The following is a 17,601-nucleotide window of genomic DNA, read 5'->3' on the forward strand; positions in this document are numbered from 1 at the left end:
TCCTTGGTGCTCTCTGAACTTGGTTGTTTGCTTGCAGACATTTCATTACCCATTGCCCATCATCAGTGCTACTAAGTGTGGGGTTTGCTCCCTGTTTATATCTTTTTGTTTCCTCCTTAACTTTTTGTTGTCTCTTTTGAATGGTGTGTAAATATGGTTTATTTCTATGTATCTATTGATGGCTGATTTGTCTGAATACCAAGCTTCCAGGAATTCCCTAGCATTTTTGGATTTGGCTTGGTCTACGATGCTCACAGTTTTCCAGTTGAAAGTGTGGTTGTCTGTCCATGTGTTGTGAGATTAAGGAGTTTTCATCGTGTCTTCTAACTGCTAGCTGGTGTTCATGGAGATAACAAAAAGCTAAGAAGGAAACAAAAAGACCAGAATACATCCCCTCCAGCAGCCAACACCCAGATAAGCAGGGAATCAAGCAAAAAACAATACCCTAATCAAGGAACTGAATGAATCCAGAGCTACATATATTCTCTTTTATTGGAACATAAAAATATATAATTCCAAATACCCCAGAGACTGATAACACAATACACATCTAGACATTCCCTAGCAAGGAGGAACAAGATAATGTATCAAGCCCCAAAGTTCTGCTGAAAAAAATCAGGTCTTTACTGTACGTCCTTTTGAAAACTAAAGAACGTGGAAGCCAATCTAATCTCCAGGGGAATGCTGTGGTGGGGCAGCAATTGAGAAAGCCTTACTTCCTGAACCCAACTGATGACATTCCCTATGTGAAGAGGCCTGGAAAAAATTTTTTCTTCCTGATCTTAATGGACAGGCAACAACCACTGGGAGTAGGCGGTCCTGAAGGTATCCAGTTGATGTATAACTTCCCAGGCTGAGCCAGAGATGCTTTGGAAGTCCTGACTCCGTGTCTAGAGGCTGTGGGGGTCTGGAAGGGCAGAAACTAGTTCAGACTAACTCCTAGCAAGAGGGAGTTGCTGCCTGTCTGGAAACAAACTTGGAGACAGTTCCAAGGTTAGTTGTAGATGGGGTCATCTTCCATATGAACAAGCAAGTCTGCAACTTGGGGATCTTGTTAGACTCATGGGTCATCTGGAACACCAAATAGAAACCATGGCCAGGAAGGCCTTTGTTCAGCTGAGAATGATGTGCCAGTTTATAATCCTACCTGGAATGTGAAGCTGTGGTAACAATTATTCCTGCCCTCATCACCATGTGACTTGATTACAGGAAGTCCTCATTTAGTGACCACAACTGGGACTGGCAACTCAGTTGTTAAGTGAAATGTTGCTAAATGAAACTGTGACTGTGATGGACCTGCGAAGGTTGTAAATGTGAGGATTGGTTGCAAAGTTACTTTCTAATCACCATCATGACATAGTTGCTAAACGAGAAACATACATTATGTGCAACTGCCTTTGAAAATGACACAAACTTCATAAAATGTGGCCAGGATGAGAGCCACTACTGCAACATGACACCTATTTTTCTGCATATGTTCTAGAGTCCCATTTGAAGTACTTTATGGCTTCACTCCAAGATAATTTAGGGACTATTCACTCCAGGTGGAACCTGCCCAGCCTGCATGAGCATATAGGGAAGGGATATTCAGGGTCCAGTCCCTGAAAGAAATCAAGGGGCATAGACCTAAGGGACTTTTTCCTCTTGAATGAACCCCATTCTTTTAGCATTCTAAAAGGTGGGCATGGCACCCTCATTACTGATTTTTTTGCAAGGCTGTTAAGACAGTGTTATTTGATTTTTCAGGTTGATTGTCATTGGGTTTTGTGATTTTTATGACAAGGATAGTTCAGTTGCTGGTATGTAACTATTTTGATACAGTGTATTGTGTTGATTTATCTGTTTAATTTAGTTTTAATCATATTGTCAACAGTGGAGGTTTGGTGGTATATTAATACTTGTAAATAAGTAAATAGAGGGAACATTATTACTTATTCAGTTGATATCAATTTATATAATTCTTTCACATAAGTATAATTTCAGAACGTTATTAGTAGAATCATGTTCTTGGTATCTTGGAAACAGCAGTGTCAACAGAAACATAACATGCAAGCGTCCCAGTCCACAGTGCTACTTACATTTTTAAAACTAGACAACGAATTCTAATCACATAGTTAATATCAAGTTTTATTTCATCTTAAGCAATAATAGGTTTCCATACTGAAATTTCTTCTTTCTTTTCCCATCATCTGTGGATTTAATATACATGTAATATTGGCCCTATATGATATCCCATAAAGACTAAAATGAAGTTTAAGCACAATCTGATTGGGATACCAACAAAATACTGTACCTTATCTTCTGTATATAATAGGATAGCACTCTCAAATGCTGTGAATAAACTGATTGTGTCACTTCTTTTTTCTTGTCATATTATTTTATTGCCACAGTCTTTAAATGTAGAAAGGTATTTCTGAAATCTTGTATCCTGCAGTGGAACCTGAGAGTGTAAACAAACAGTGCAGTATATTGAGCTGAACAAATACCAAAGCTCTTGGCCAGATCAGTTGTAAATCTGAAAGTATAAAAATACAAAATACAGGATAATATAGAGCAAACAGCGGTGTATTCAGACTTTATAAGGAAGAAACCCAGTCTTTTCACATAAATAAAAGAAATTTCCTCTAGTTTCCCCATGCATTTAAAAAACACTTTATTTAAAAGTTCACAAAATAAAATAGAAGCAATACTTACACTGTGGACACTTGTTACTGCAGCCAGAGAACACCGGCTCGTGTTTCATAATTTTTTAAAACTCACATTTAAGATCAGTTACTCTGTTTACTTGGAATTTTATGTTATGTGTGCATTTGGAAAATAAATTGCTGTGAATCTGGAGCTACTTTTGCTACTATGAAAATGGCAAGATACTTTATAAATCTGAACCAAGACTACGGTAGTCTCTTTGGCCAAATTCCAGTTGTGCTTCACTGTTTTCTCACTTGTGCATACCTTCTCTGGCACTTGACCTGGCTCCTGCTTGTAACTATAAAATTTGCATGGAAAAATAATGTGAATAGCATATTTTATGCTAGGATTTTCTGTTTACAAAGGTGCTGTTCTAGTGCATGGGGAAGGATGAACACAGGAATCATAGCAAAAATGCCACAACGCATTTTTGCCATACCATTAATGCTTCCAGTTTTTCATTTTAATAAAATATCTCTCTGACAATGCATCCACCACTGTTTGAGTTTTCCTGATCTCTGTTCCCATTGAGTGTTTAAACTTATAATTTCAGATGTCTGCTTCAGACATTTGATGAAGTCAAATGTGTATCTAGTGTACCCTAGTTCTTTGAAGGTTTATGCCACAATACATTTGTTTAGCTTTTACAGTAGTCTTCCTCAATACTGTGTCTTTCAGGTGTATTGAATTACAGGTAGTACCAAAATCCCCAATCAGAATGTCATAGACTGATTGACTGCTATCATACACTTACATGAAGTCTTACTTGAAATCAAAGACCCTTACATGAGTTAAATGTATGTACAGTTTAGCTTTAGCATACACAAGATCACTTGATGTATATTTATTAATACTTTTAAATTTGTCATTTACAATATAGTACCCTCCAAATGTGTGGGGCTTTATCTCCCTTAATCTTCCATACTGACTGGGTGTTATGGGAACTGAATCCAACATATCTAGAGGGAAGTCTAACTTTAATTATTCTACTGTACTCAGTCTTTATGTGATTAATACATATCATGCAGGTTATAAAATAGGATTAACTCATGTGGTGATGTGGGCAAAATAAACAAACAAACCAATAGGTGGATTAAAAAGGAAAAAAACACTCTTACAATTATCCAATCCTAAAGGAAGCTTCAGGTTCAGCAACTCCATTTAATGCAAAGATCAAAAGAACAACAGTAATCCATAGAAGCACAGAATTAGGACAATATACTTAATTTTTGTAAAATTCAATTAAATTACACATAATTTTACAAAAACTTTTTTCCCAATGCTGCAATATTTTTTACATATCTGCCTTAGAGAATGGTAGATTTACACAAAAAAGGTGGCTACGCCTACCCAACCATGACTGAACGTGATGGTCCTTGTTTAGCGGGATTGTCCTTGTTTAGTACTTGCATGGGAGACTATAAGGAAATTCCAGGGTTGTTGGCTGCACTGTGAAATTAAAAATACTCCCAGAAGACAGCAACACAAAACCACTTCCATGTTATTGCCAAGAAAACAAGAGGGCCATGTCCATGAAATCACCAGGAGTCAAGGTGATTTAACTTGACTTTAACTTGCAGTAAGCCCCATTGAATATACAGTTCCCTTACATGCCTTTTGAATAGAAAGGTGAATATAAATTGAAACAATAATTACCAGTCTCTTGCAAAGCATCTTGGGACTGCCCAATAAAGTACGGCACCCTCATCAACATTCCTACTTCAATCCAGTGCTGTGTACTTTGGTGCTATTTTGCATTACCATGCCTGCTGTTTGATTATTTGCCATCAAGTCAGTGTCGACTCTTAGTGACTACATAAATAGATTTTGTCCAGGATGATCTGTCCCTAACCTGGTCCTTCAGAACTTCTTACAGTATTGCTGTAACTAAGTCCATTCATCTTGCTGCTGGTCATCCTCTTCTCCCCATCCACCTTTTCCAGCTTACAGCCTTCTCCAGAGAACTAGGTCTTCGCATAATGTGTCCAAAATATGATAATCCGAGCCCAAACAGTTGTGCCTCAAATGAGAACTCTGGGTTGATTTTTTGTTAATCAAATTCTTTGTTTTTTTGGCTATCCATGATATTCTCAGGAGTCTTTTCCAACACCAAAGTTAAAAAAACATCAATACTCTTTCTATCTTGCTTCCTCAATGTCCAACTTTCACTTCCATAGAGTATCACAGGGAAAACCATAGCCTGCATGATTTTGATCTTTGTAGATACAGACCCATCATGCCATCCAAATATTTTTTCCAAGGCCTTCATTACTACCCTACCAAATGCTAGTCCACAATGTATTTTTTAACTGCTGGTTCTGTTAATTCTAGGACTGGTTGCTGTACCTGTTATCATTAGTTTGTTCTTAATCTTAGTCCCATTTTTTCACTGTGCCCCTTGACTTTCATCACTAAAGCTTGCAGATCATTTGCATTTTCAGCTATCAGAACAGTGTCATCAGCATAATACAAATTATTTACGTTTCTTCCTCCAATTTTAAAACCACACTCATCTTCTTCCAATCTAGCTTCCCTCTATATATATCTCTTCTGCATATAGGTTGAATAAATAAGGGAAGAATATACACCCTTGTCTCAGTCTTTTACCAATCTGCAGGCAGTTGATTTCACCATATTCTGCCATACTGTGGTTTCCTGACCTGTGTATAGGTTTCTCATGAGAACAATGAGATGTTCTGGGATTCCTATTTTCCTAAGCATATTCCACAGCTTGATATGATCAACACAACTGAAGGCCTTCTATAATCAATTAAACACGTACTGACTTCTTTATGGTACTCTTTGGCTTTCTCAATTATCCAGCATGTATCAGCCAAAATGTTTCATGTTCCTCAGCTTTTTCTAAAGCCAACGTGAATATCTGGCATCTCCCTTTCCTTGTAGGCTGTAATCTTCACTGGATGATCCTAAGCATTATTTGCTAGCATGTGAAATTAAGGATATTGTATGATAGTTTGCATTCTCTGTTAAGTGTCCTTTCTTTGGTATTGGTATATAGATTGACCTCTTCCAATCGGTTGGCCATTGTGCCGTTCTCCAGATGGCATAGGTTGTTAGAACCTTTACAGATTCTTTTTGTGTTGCTTGCCATATTTTTGGTAGATATTCCATCAATTCCTGTAACCTTCTGACTTAGTAATGACTAGAGTGCTAGTCTAACTTCATCTTCTAGTACTAGATATTCATGTAAGTAGGACGTATCTTCTAGGATATCTTGGATGTTGGCATCTCTAATGTACCAAATTTCACTATACTCCTTCCATCCTTGTTTGATCTTCCTTGAATAAGTTACTATCTGTACATTCTTGTCTCTTCTTAGAAATTTCCAGTTTGTTCTAAAATCCAGTTTGCTTTCTTCTGTTTTTTCATCTTTGATAGTCTGTTTTCACATTTATCCTTAACAACTTCTTTAAGTTTATGCCATAGTTCCTCTGGTTCCCAATCAGTGAGGTTCAGGACTTCAAAGGGATTCCTGATGGTCTGCTTGCAAACGGTGAATATATGGTCAACATCACACCATGGAAATTGGTTGCTGCTTTAACTTGGAACTTGCATGTGAGCAATTTGTGATTTGTTCCACAGTGAGCCCTGGCCATGTTTTTGTTGTTATAACTGACCTCTTCCGCCTCCTTCTATCGATAATGTAGTCAATTCCAATAATAGATCAATTCCATTTTTGTAATAGACAAACTTTATGGGAGTTCCCTGAATGAACTGATTCAAGGTCAAGGTGTGGAGGAACTAGAACTCCATGCTTTTTTCTTTTTCTCCGGAGGACTGCAGGATGCTAGATGTGTGTGCATGCTTACAGGCATTGACATTAAATAACGAAAAACGCTCCCCACCCCTACAAAAAATACACGCCCACCCTTTTCCTTTCGAATGGATTCGGCTCTTCTGTCCGACGAGAAGCGAGGAAAGGGGTCGGCCCATTTACAATAAAGGGAGGCGAAAGTTGGCCGTGAGCGAGGAAGGTTAGCATGCGGGAAGAGGAGAAGGAGGAGGAGGAGTTAGTGGCTCGGACGCCTTGTTGCTATGGGGAGACAGAGGGAGGAGGTGGCGCCGCCGCTGCTGTTGCTGCTTCGCAGGGCAGGGAAAGCCAGAGGCGGCGACGCTGCTGTTCTGTGACACATTTCCCATATTGCTGCTACTGCTGCCATATTGTGCCCCCATCCTCTCTCCCCCCATGCGCCTGCTTCATGAGTACAGTGAGTTGGAATATTTCCTTTATTAACTATTTCTGGGAAAAGTGGGCGGGAATCAAATATCATTTCTTTCATTTTCCTCCTAATCTGGGATTTTCTGTTCTTCCAATTTTTTTTTCCACTTCCAAATCTTTAAATGCTAAGTTCTAGCTAGTCTTTCTCTCCGTTTTTCTCTCTCCCCCCCCCTTTTTTTTGGTAAATATTTTCAGATGTGGGGCTAACATGTGTGTCGGGGGGAGACGCTGTCTTCGGGCTTTTCTTCCCTCGATTGCACAATGTGAGCTGAGTAACGCAGAGGCTTAGATTGCGCCGCCGGCGTGCTTGCGTGTCTCCGCGCGGTCCGGCTGAAGATTTAATTCGGGGAATGGGTGGAATCGAGCTAGGCTGGAAATCGGGGAAAAGGTGATCGGGTCGAGCGTATGTCAGAGGAGTCGAAGATTTGTGTAAATTGGAGTTTGTACCTCCAGGGGCTCTATTTGCTCTACTGGGGAAGAACATTTGCCTGACCAAGCCAGAGCTTTGTGACCTCTTGCTGCGGGGGGGGGGGGCGGGGGGAGGAGAGGAAGGGTAGGAATTTCAGAGGAGCGACTTAGGGAAAGCGGGGTAGCTTTCCACAGGCGGCGGCGTAGGGCTTCTTCCAGCCAGTTTTGCAGAGGCCAGGGGTGGGTGAAGATAGACTTTCGACTGATTGGCATTTACCACTCGCGTGGGGAGCAATCGTTCTGCCCGACCGTTCGTATGGGACGCGGGGAGAAGTGAAATCAAAGGAGAAGGGGATGTGAGGAGGCTAGAAAGGCTTGCTTCTGGAGGCAGAGTTACTACTGGGGGCGACTGTGCATGTCGATCGAAGAACGGGAGACCAAACGGGAATATGTTCCAGTATCCCCCAAATAACTGGTAGTGTCTGTGCACCGATAGGACCTGCTGCGAGTTGTACTCCGGGGGCGTTCCGGCGTCCGTGAGAGGGAAGAGTTTTACGGCTTCGAGAGCAGGCAGGCGGGGGTTGAGTTTCCGTGGCGGCGGGGAAGGGCTCGAGTCTTTCTTGTGACCTTTCGCGATCGGGGATTGGCCTTAAGACTCTCGGGACTCCTTCGGGCTGCTCGGCTGCCGCACATGCCGCCTTTCTTCTCCTCCCGGACTCCGCGTTGCTCTCGCGGGAGACCGCTGCCCTGAGGCTGTCCTTCCATCGACGGACGGTCGTGACGAAGGGGGAAGAGAGACGCTTAAGCCACTGCAGAAATGTTAGGTCCTTAAAACAATCAGGAAGGAAGGAAAAGCTCTGTCAGTTTTCTTCCGTGTGAAGTTGTAAGGCGTAAGATCTTTCGTGCAGATTGCAGAAAACTTAGGTCTTGGAAGTTACATGTGAACGAAACAATCGTCTTCTCTTTTCCCTCCAGTTTAAAGTGCGATTCCGCCCCCCACCCCCCTTGTCATCGACTGCGATTTGTTTAGTTCCGCCAGTTTTAGCTTCCCCCATTTTGGTTGAGGCTGTGACAGCCACGTGGCCGGCGAAGGCTTGCGCAGGGAGAGGCGGCCATGGGGTCACACGGGCGGCTGTGGGAGCGTGTGGCTCTGTGTAAGCAGCTCAACACAAAGCCAGGCACACAGTGTAGAGCTCCTCCTCCTCCTCCTCCTCCAGGGGAGCTTAAGAAGAGGAACCCCCCCTATGCAATCTCTGCAATATTGCATCAACCCCTCCTCCCTCCGTGCCGCTTTTCTTTGCTTCCGGCTGCTAAAAAATAATGCAAACTCTTTATTGATAAAACTGGATGGAAGTGCAGGAAACAGAAACTTGTACCCATGTCGTTTTGATTGTGCAAACGGGTAGAAAGAAGAACAGTCTCCCCTTGAAAACTCTTAAATTGCAAACATATTTTAAACATTTATAAAATACATCCTCTGTTTCAAACACACTTTAGCCCCATCTCTGTATGTATGAAACAGAGAACTTAGTGAGACAATGATCTACTATTGTTCTTTTCTGAAGCCATTTCTGCAAATGGGAGATTGTTGCATTGTTGTCTAGAAGATGCTAGTATTCTTCCCTCTTCCACAAAGGTTTTATTTTGCAGATATGTGGCATGTATGTATATCTGCTGTTTTAAAACACGTTATATTAAAGTATATTATTCATTTAATTTATTCAGCACAATTTGTATGCTGTTCAACCCAAACAAGGCTCTAAGCAGCTTACCGTTTACTTACGGTTGTGTTTATTGTTTATTGTGTTTTTTTCAGTATCAGAAGCTACTTTAAGGATGATGTGAGCCAGAAAGCCTCATATAAATGAGAAAGTGATGAGTAACCTTGTAGGAAATTTGCAGCATTTTTGTAGAGACCAGTTAGTTTGAATCAGAAAACATAGTTGAGAGTAGTTAGTGACATATTTTTAATGTGCCACCTCTATATTCATTAATTGCTGTAGTAAACCATTATTTTTCATCTCTGGATGTATTAAAATACAGTACTAAAAGCAGATGTGGCTAAGAATTATAGCATATTTGCACAGACAGAGGGTACAAAACTGAAGAAGGCTGAACTAGGTTACATCCCAAGTACGCAGCACTAATTTTCTTTACAGTTTAAATATCTAATCTGGGTAGTAAGAAGCTGTGGAAAATGTCTTTCCAGTGTTGAAATCTGGAGTGCACTTCTAAAGCAGTGTGCTTGGTGCCAATTCTACCACTATTTAGGAAGATGGAAAAAACCTCTTTCACCAAGCTTTTAATTATTAACTGTTAACTCTTTTAATGACAGGTTTTAATTTGGGCTTTGATTTTAACTGCATTTTGTTATGCTGTTCACTATTATTATTGAGAGCCGCCTTGAATATTGGAATAAACTTTTTTTTAATTCAGTTACTAAATTTAAGTACTAAAACACGCTTTTGCAAGAGTTTTGGTTACTTACTAAGCTTTTGAGGGCTTCTCAACTTCCAGTGCAGCCCATCAGAAGGAAAAAGAATGTGTAACTCACACGTTTTTTCTTTCATTACAGATTATTAGATGATCTTCTCTTCAGCTGACTTGCATTATCTCAATGCAGGAATGAGGGTTTCCCCTGTAAAGTTTGCTGTGATCTCAGCAAATATAATAGTGGTTGTTTTCCTCTCATTGTACTTTCAGACTGCCTTGGTTGTAATGACAATTAACAAATATTAATGGCAATCTTTAAAGGAAGGGTTGGGAACATAGGCATTTGCAGCAAACTGAGCTTACATCAAAATGATGGCACATGTGCAGTGACTCTATGATGCATACTCCACCCTTATATACTTGTATCCTGACTTCTGATGTAATTTGCGTCACGACTGTGTGTTTCATCTCTCACCTCCCCCACCTCCAATTCTTGTGGTTTGGAACCAGTGTTTCTTCTGATGTTGATGAACTACAACTCTCAACATCCCTTCACTTACAGCCACGCTGAGGGGGCTGCTAGAGTCGTGGTTCAGCAACATATCAAAGATCATACATTTCTGTATCTTCTTTTTGAGTAAAGCCTGTATATTGCTGTGCTAAATTAATGCAGGCCAAAACATGATTGCATGCTGTCAGGCCTAGCCCAAGGAACTCCAAGAGACAATGCAAATTCAGTTCAGCTATGTTTATTAGCTACAACCTCTAGCAAGAATCTTCCCAGACTGAAACCCCAGTTCCCAAGTCAGCCAGCCACAACATTGTGAATTTCTCAGGGAGGTGCCAGTCTCATCCTCTTGTATCTCCCACGCTCCTCCGGCAAGCTAAGAAAATGTTTTTCTCCCTGAGCCTGGCCTTCATAATTCCGTTCCATCACAATGCTGACTTTTTCACTAGAAAATTAAAACTTTCCAGGTAATGTGGACTGTGCTTTATCAAGGTATTTTACTGCACTCAAATGAAGACTAGTGAAACCATTATCCTCTCCAAATCTTGTTTTTTAATGGAGATGCAAAGGTTTAGGTGGGCACACAAGAAGTAAGGGGTAGGGCCACCATGCACACAGCCTCATGTTCTCTAATCAGAGTTTACATGCCGTATTTAAGTCTTAATGCTTCACCAGTGCTAACAGGGAAAAAGTTCCTAGAAGATAAAAAGTTTGAAAATTACTTGGACAAATGGCTCAAATAACAGTGTTTGGATAACATCCAAAAAGCTTTTTGCACAGGGCTGAATGTATCCATTCAAGTATGCCCCATTGAATTTAGAGAAGCAATTAAGTAGGTATAGGACTGCACACCCAGACCATTTTGAATCTTAAAAATCTATATTCTTCAAAGGGAAGAAAAATCCCTGTTGTAACTGGGGAAAGGCGCAATTGTGCAGCACAGGCAATGTGTTCTTAACAAATACTAGAATTTGGAGCATGGGAGATGAGCAGTCTTGCCACATGACCTTGTAATGGAGTTTTTCTTGTCTTTGTACATTGCATTGTCTGATCTTTCAACTCCATCCAGACACAAAGGTAAGCTGGCAGGCAGTTTCCTCATATTGTTGTGATGTGTTTGATGTATGTGAGCCTGTTATTCTGAACTACTTATATTACTGCTCTGAGTATCTTGATAGGATCTTTTGCATTTTCACAGCCAATTTGATCTTTCCCTAAAAGAGAGAGAATAAAATGACATTGTTTTCCTTCCAAGCCTCAGCCAGGAAAGCTGAATAAAGTTATATAATATCAGAACTATACATAGGTTGGGCTAGAAAAGGATTTTAAGTTTGACAGGGCCAATACCAGCTTTTTAATAGTCCAGCATCTGTACTGTGCCCATTGTGGAATATGTGCATAAGCTATTTCTTCATTCCATTCTGGAACTTAAGAAATCAAGCATCTGGTTGGCTGTAATAGGTGGTTGTAGGCCAGGTTTAACTTGTTTCCTGGTATGTTGTGCCATGAGTTCTTGAATCAAAGTCCATGCCTGCTTGCATAGAGTTAAATTAATTGTCTTGTGTAATTGTTTCTTTTTGCATCTGAAATGAAATATGTTATAATCCTCCCTTCAGAGCTATTTGGCCTTTCTTGTAGGGTGCTCAACCAGTTGCATTGGTTTGCTTCCACCTTTTATGGAAATTAAATGGAGATATAAGGCTTTTGGAGTTGTTCTTATCTAGTTAGATAAGAGGTAGGAAAATGGGAACAAGTTGCTCCCGGTCACTGTTTTGTTTCCCTCCTTGCATTTAGGACTATTACAGTGTAGGCTGCTTGCACCATACAGAGTTCACATTTGTTAGGGTTTGACGTTACACAGGGAGCTCCCATGGAAGCAGAAGTCACCAGACATTTCCCTGGAATATAAGGAAGGGGGAGAGTGTTTTCCTCTTTATGTGCAGAGCTATAGCCACATAGGGCTGTAGTGATCATCACTGAGGATTTGAGCCATGATTTTCCGATTTGTCTGGCATGCTGACCAGCGCACCATACTAACTTTTTGTTGTGGGGAAATGTCTATAAAATCTTAGACACCAAAAATAGAATAATTAGCATCACAAAGTTTGGGCCATTGAATTCAGTCCTCTGATTTGTGGACATTTTATGACAGGTTCTCTTGTACATCTGGGAATGTTGTACATCATGTACATCTGGGAATTTTGTACATCTTATATCTACTTATTTTGTAACTCTTGTACATCTGCATCTGGGAAAAGATTTTCCAAACCAGCAATCATGTTTATTTATGTATTTATCACATTTGTATGCCACCAACTCTCAACCACTCTGGACGGTTGCCTTTGTACTACCTTCTGGGAAATGAGTGCATTGTGACAAAACAGCCATTTTGTGGGAGCATCTATAGCATAAGAGCATCTACAGCATCAGTGGCACCCAGAGTCACTTGTTGAGATAGGTGGCTATAGAAATCAAATAGATAAATACATAATCCCAAAATTACAGCTATACATGCCAGTCCAAAAACACCATCCCTACTCTGTGCTCAGCTACTACTGAGATGGGGTGGTAATAGGCATTCTTGGAGCCATTTCAGAGTTTTTCCAAATGGAGCTATGGCCTTGCAAATCAAGTTGTATGTGTATTTTTGGTTCTACATGCTCATGCATTTGCCCTACCCATTCCAGTAGATGTATGTATATACAGCAAAGCAGAATCATCACAAATTACTGCCTGTCTGTGGTTATACATTTTATCAAACAAATGATGCTATGCATTGGCAGAAGGCCACATTTATAGTCAGGCTCAATAGTTATCCATAAATAGAATATACTGTTTTCTTTTTCTTCCAGGTTTTGCCAGAATCTGAGCCTGATATTCTGAAAAGTTACAACTGGTGGGATGAAGGGAAATGTACAGTTATACTATATAACATATATACAAAAAAACCCAGAGTTATGCTGTTGAAGGATGTTTGATTTCACATTTTAATTGGTAATCTAATTAGCTTGGCCTATGATTTATGTTAGTGTTTCAGGAACTGGAAATGTTTTAGGTGTTGATTCATTTGAGCCCCTAAAATCAACTGGAAATACTCTTCTTCCTTCTATGCTTTTTTCCCTGCTGAAAATCGCGTAATGAAAGGGGGGATAAATTGTGCATATCCATGGTTCGTTGAAAAAGTTGTTGAACGTATTCTTAGCCTAGTTGGACTTCTTTTTAGCCTAGCTGTTAATTTTGACATTGAAAACATTTAATTCTGATACAGCTTATTCCAAATTTCCACTCAGGGCTTCTCCCCACTGTTAAGTGGAAGTGTTACCTGCTCATTTTTGAATTGGCAGGGGGAAAAAAGCTGATTGCCCCTTTACCTCTGCTCAAGTTACCTGACTTTCCTCCAAAGTCATGCATGACAAAGCATTGTAGGTTTCATAAAACTTGGGATTGTCCTTTGGTGATGTTGGAAGAAGGAGGAAAGCATTCTTTTAACACTGGTGCACTTAAGGAGAACTTAAGCCTGCCTTACTCATGGTCTGGGGATAAAAGGAAGACAACAGTATTAGGACATTGCAGAAAATAGATGTTGCCAGGGTATGTTTGTACTGTGGCTAGGTGTAAATGGGGAGAAGCTTTCAGAGTGAAAACAGATGTCCATTTTGGAAGTCTCCTTTCTCTGTTCCATACAGATGGATCCTTTTTTCCTCCTCCTTAAGGCAAACTCTGAAAAATCAGTGTTGAACATATCTAGGCATGGACAGTTTGAACCAGGGGAAGCAACTGTGGAGAGTCCCAGTTAGCTAGGTTCTTTACTAGCAGCATTATGCTTTCAAGCCTATTCTTCATAGCTGGTTTTGCAGCAGTCCTTTTTTTAATTGCTAAATGGGGAGTACAGCAAAGGAGGGATGCACATAAGCATATATGAGCCATTTAAAAAATGGACCAGCCACCTGATGCTTATAGGAAAAGGCTGACTGTTGACATGTCTCATTAATAATGCAAATGGCAAAGCTGAGTGCACATCCTGGGTGTGCTTAAAATCTTAAGACTTATTTAGCCATCAGGAAGTCTTGCCATCAGGCGACAAAGAAACAACAACATCTTGGACCTTTTTGATGCTCTGATGTTGAGTAGTATCACTGTATGCACAGTTTCATCTGGCTAACTGATATGCCAGCTTGCCTAAACCTATGACTGAGAGGTAGGTTTTTATCCCTGAGGAGAACATAATGCTTCAGTTGTCTTGGATACATGGTGGTGTAAGTAGCATTGTAATCAAATATAGGCTATCTGCAGTTGCATTTTGGGATTTAAATCTGACCTCTGATCCGAGTAGCAGCTCCAGTGAGATGGGTGGTGTATATTAGCACATGTGTGGAAAATCCTGAGAACAAAGGGGAAGAGAAGAAATGAATATAATTCTTTGCCCAAGAGACCTTACATTTTTCTAGAACATATCCTATTTCCTATGAATGACTGTTCTTGCACTTGATGGCTAAGCAAAATAAAGCTTAAGTTGCTTATTTAGGTTTTTCTCTGTTACATGCAGTGGCTCCACTGGAACATTAAGGTATCAGAATGAAATGTAGTGCATTGATTTCAAAGAAGCAGTTCTGCATTTTAAGTTCAAACATAGTTGCATTTACTTTCAAAGTTGGGAGGTAAAATACTCGAATGAGATCTCTAGATGCTGAATGTCAGGATTAAATTCAGTCTCCATGATCAAGCTAGCCTTCTGTGTTTCAGGCTCAAACACAGCTGAATCCTACAACTGATTGCCAAATACAGATACAATACTCAAGTAGAGATACTGACCGGATTCACATGTCAAGCTAAACCATTGTGTGCTTTGTTTTATTTTGGCTTAGCTTGTTGGATGGACCCAGTCATTCTAAACTATGGTTTAGGTTATTGTATAATTCTATTAGTGTGTGGTTTATTCAGTAAATCATAGCCCAACATGATGTGTGAACTCAGCCATATTCTGTGTTCACATAATGCTAAACAGTAGCAAAATCCCACCATTGCTTTTTGATTTCTGGTTACTCTGTACTATACAGGGAAGTCCTCGCTGTCTTATGGTACTGTTGCAGCTGTCTCTGTTTTTAACATGGAATTCCTCCCTTATTCTGTTAAACCAGTTCAGCCTGGCACAAAAGCAAGTTTTATATGATGTCACTTAATAATTACAGGTTTGGTAACAATCCTCCTCCTTCTTCCCTGCCCCCACTTGCACTCTTCTGCACGCACACGCCCTAAAAGCATCGTAACATAAGGCACTCTAGCATTACATGCCAAAGGTTTAAGTGTTGGTAATGAGGGCACAGTCCATTTGTTCAGAGGCTGATTGGAACGTGCAATGCTGAGCTAGCAGGAAGTCACAGAAGCTGAACACGACACTGTTCGGAATGCAGCACGCTTGCTAGCTTCGGCCCTCCCGTGCCGCGTGAGGCCCAGACCACCTAATAGGATACTTACAGGCAAGGAGGTAGGAGGGTCCTCCTGCTGGAAAGAAAAATTCCTGCCCAAGACATAATGTGAAGCAAAATATGTTTTCTAGGGCAAAGCTTTGTAATTTGGGATTTTAAAAACATATATAGAAATGCTTCTTTAATAAAAATAATTAGAAATTTGATTTAAAAATGGCCATGGTACTAGTTCAACTGGGCAGTTCCAAAGCTGTAATTGGCTTTTCAAGAAAAATACATTACGGTGACTATACCTCACAAGCAAGCAGGAGAATAGAAATGCCCAGCTCCTTGGGTGCGCTGAAAAGTGTTTCCAATTTAAGTACATTGTTTGAACTGGAAAGCCTAGCCCTTCCCTACCTGATGCCCTCCCAATTGGACCTCAGCTCTCCTAATTCTACTCAGTGTGATCATACTAGCTGGGAATTATGGGAGACGTTGTCACATATATTTGGAAGGTCCCTGGTTGGAGAAAACTCGATTAGGTTGGACAGATATTCTTAGCTGATCTAAAATGTCTTTCTGTGTTCTCTAAGCTATGCTGTAGGATGGGGAATGTATCATAGCTCATAGGTTCTCTGCTCTAGCCTCCCCCCAGCACTCTGTTTTTCCTTATTCGGTTTGCTTATTTTCTAATTTGGCATCATGGGTAAATTGTTGTTAGGGCTAACTTGGACTATACTTTGAAGCTGGTTTTGAAATCATAGCATAGAGTGGAGAAGTGCCATCTTGATTTGGCACAAGCTTTAAGCTTTTGTGTGTTGGGCTGAGAATCTTACAGTATTCCATAAAAGGGAGAGGGACAGACCAAGTAAATGAGCAAGGACAGGACAAATCCTGAATTTTATTTTAATTAGTTTTATGTGTACAACATTATATTAATCTGTGACAATTTTTGAACAGGTTCTGGGAGCTCACTTTCTGCAGGGAATATGCATACCTGGCTCAAAAGTTAGTGCTAAATAGATTTGCCAATCTATTCAGACTATGGTCTGCTGTTACTTGCCTAGTATAGACATCATGACTAACAAAGAAATCTAAGGGCTTGGGAGACAGAAATGCACAAAAACTGCTTAAAGAGTTGAAATGGAATACTTGATCAGAAATCCGTTGCACAGGTAGAAATGTTTCTGAAATGTATGTGAAATCAGTACTTCGAAAAATTATGTACCAAATGATAACAACAGCTGGATTTATGTTGCATGACAGTTTTTAGGTGTTTGAGACAGTAAGTAGAAGTTGTGAAGAGGGGCAGACTTTTGCTAAGATTATTCCTTCCAAGCTGTTTGAAGCTAGATGGCTTTATCAGCTCTGTGTGGCAAAGAATGGAATTGCGGGTGGAGAGAAACACTACTGGGTAGCTAGAATTAAAATCCATTATTGTGGATTGTGGGAAAATTAACTCAGTTCCTGGGAGAGAGACAGGGTGGGAAAAATAGCAACCTCCCAGAATGCTTTTTCTTCTGCGGATGTTCAGATATGTAAAGTATGGTGTACTTTGCCACAAATCAACTCCAGTTAGGTTTAAAGAAATCACAGTGCCATTGCTATAGAAACCTTCACTTGATTAGGTGTCATAACTCTGTTTGATTCACACTGATGTGCTCTGGGTTCCCACTGTGAAATGAAGACAGTAATTCTTTTATGTAGAGAAAGAATATAAATTCCGCTGCTTTACAGCTTACCAAATGCCTTTGATGCGGAATTTAATCAAAGTGGTTGCAGCAAACCACCAAGCATGGTGTTGCTGCTCTGTTGTAAACTACAAGTTTAGCACATTTGTAGTAAAGGTTTTTATGGCATGTTTTAATTTAGAGAAAACCTGTGAACTGTAGAGTTTATCTTCCTATTGGAAAATG

At 40.2% G+C, this 17,601-nt stretch overlaps 1 protein-coding gene across 4 annotated transcripts in view; it reads left to right on the plus strand.

Moving 5' to 3' along the window:
- Positions 1–17,601, plus strand: part of FOXN2 (forkhead box N2) — a 99,440-nt gene that overhangs the window by 48,162 nt on the left and 33,677 nt on the right. For 2 of the 4 annotated variants that reach the window (XM_025168889.2, XM_007431723.4), the window contains exon 1: positions 6,769–6,917. The exons of 1 other annotated variant lie outside the window; for it this stretch is intronic. The gene's annotated coding sequence lies outside the window, so the exon portion shown is untranslated. Of the gene's footprint in view, positions 1–6,768; positions 6,918–13,583; positions 15,763–17,601 lie in introns of those variants that run through there. One more of the 4 variants, XM_025168890.2, reaches the window with a different exon arrangement.

The sequence above is a fragment of the Python bivittatus genome, unplaced genomic scaffold (assembly GCF_059951505.1).
Source record: "Python bivittatus isolate LINGU-HERP-01145 unplaced genomic scaffold, Pbiv_v1 ctg000020_np1212, whole genome shotgun sequence".
Classification (NCBI taxonomy): Eukaryota; Metazoa; Chordata; class Lepidosauria; order Squamata; family Pythonidae; genus Python; species Python bivittatus.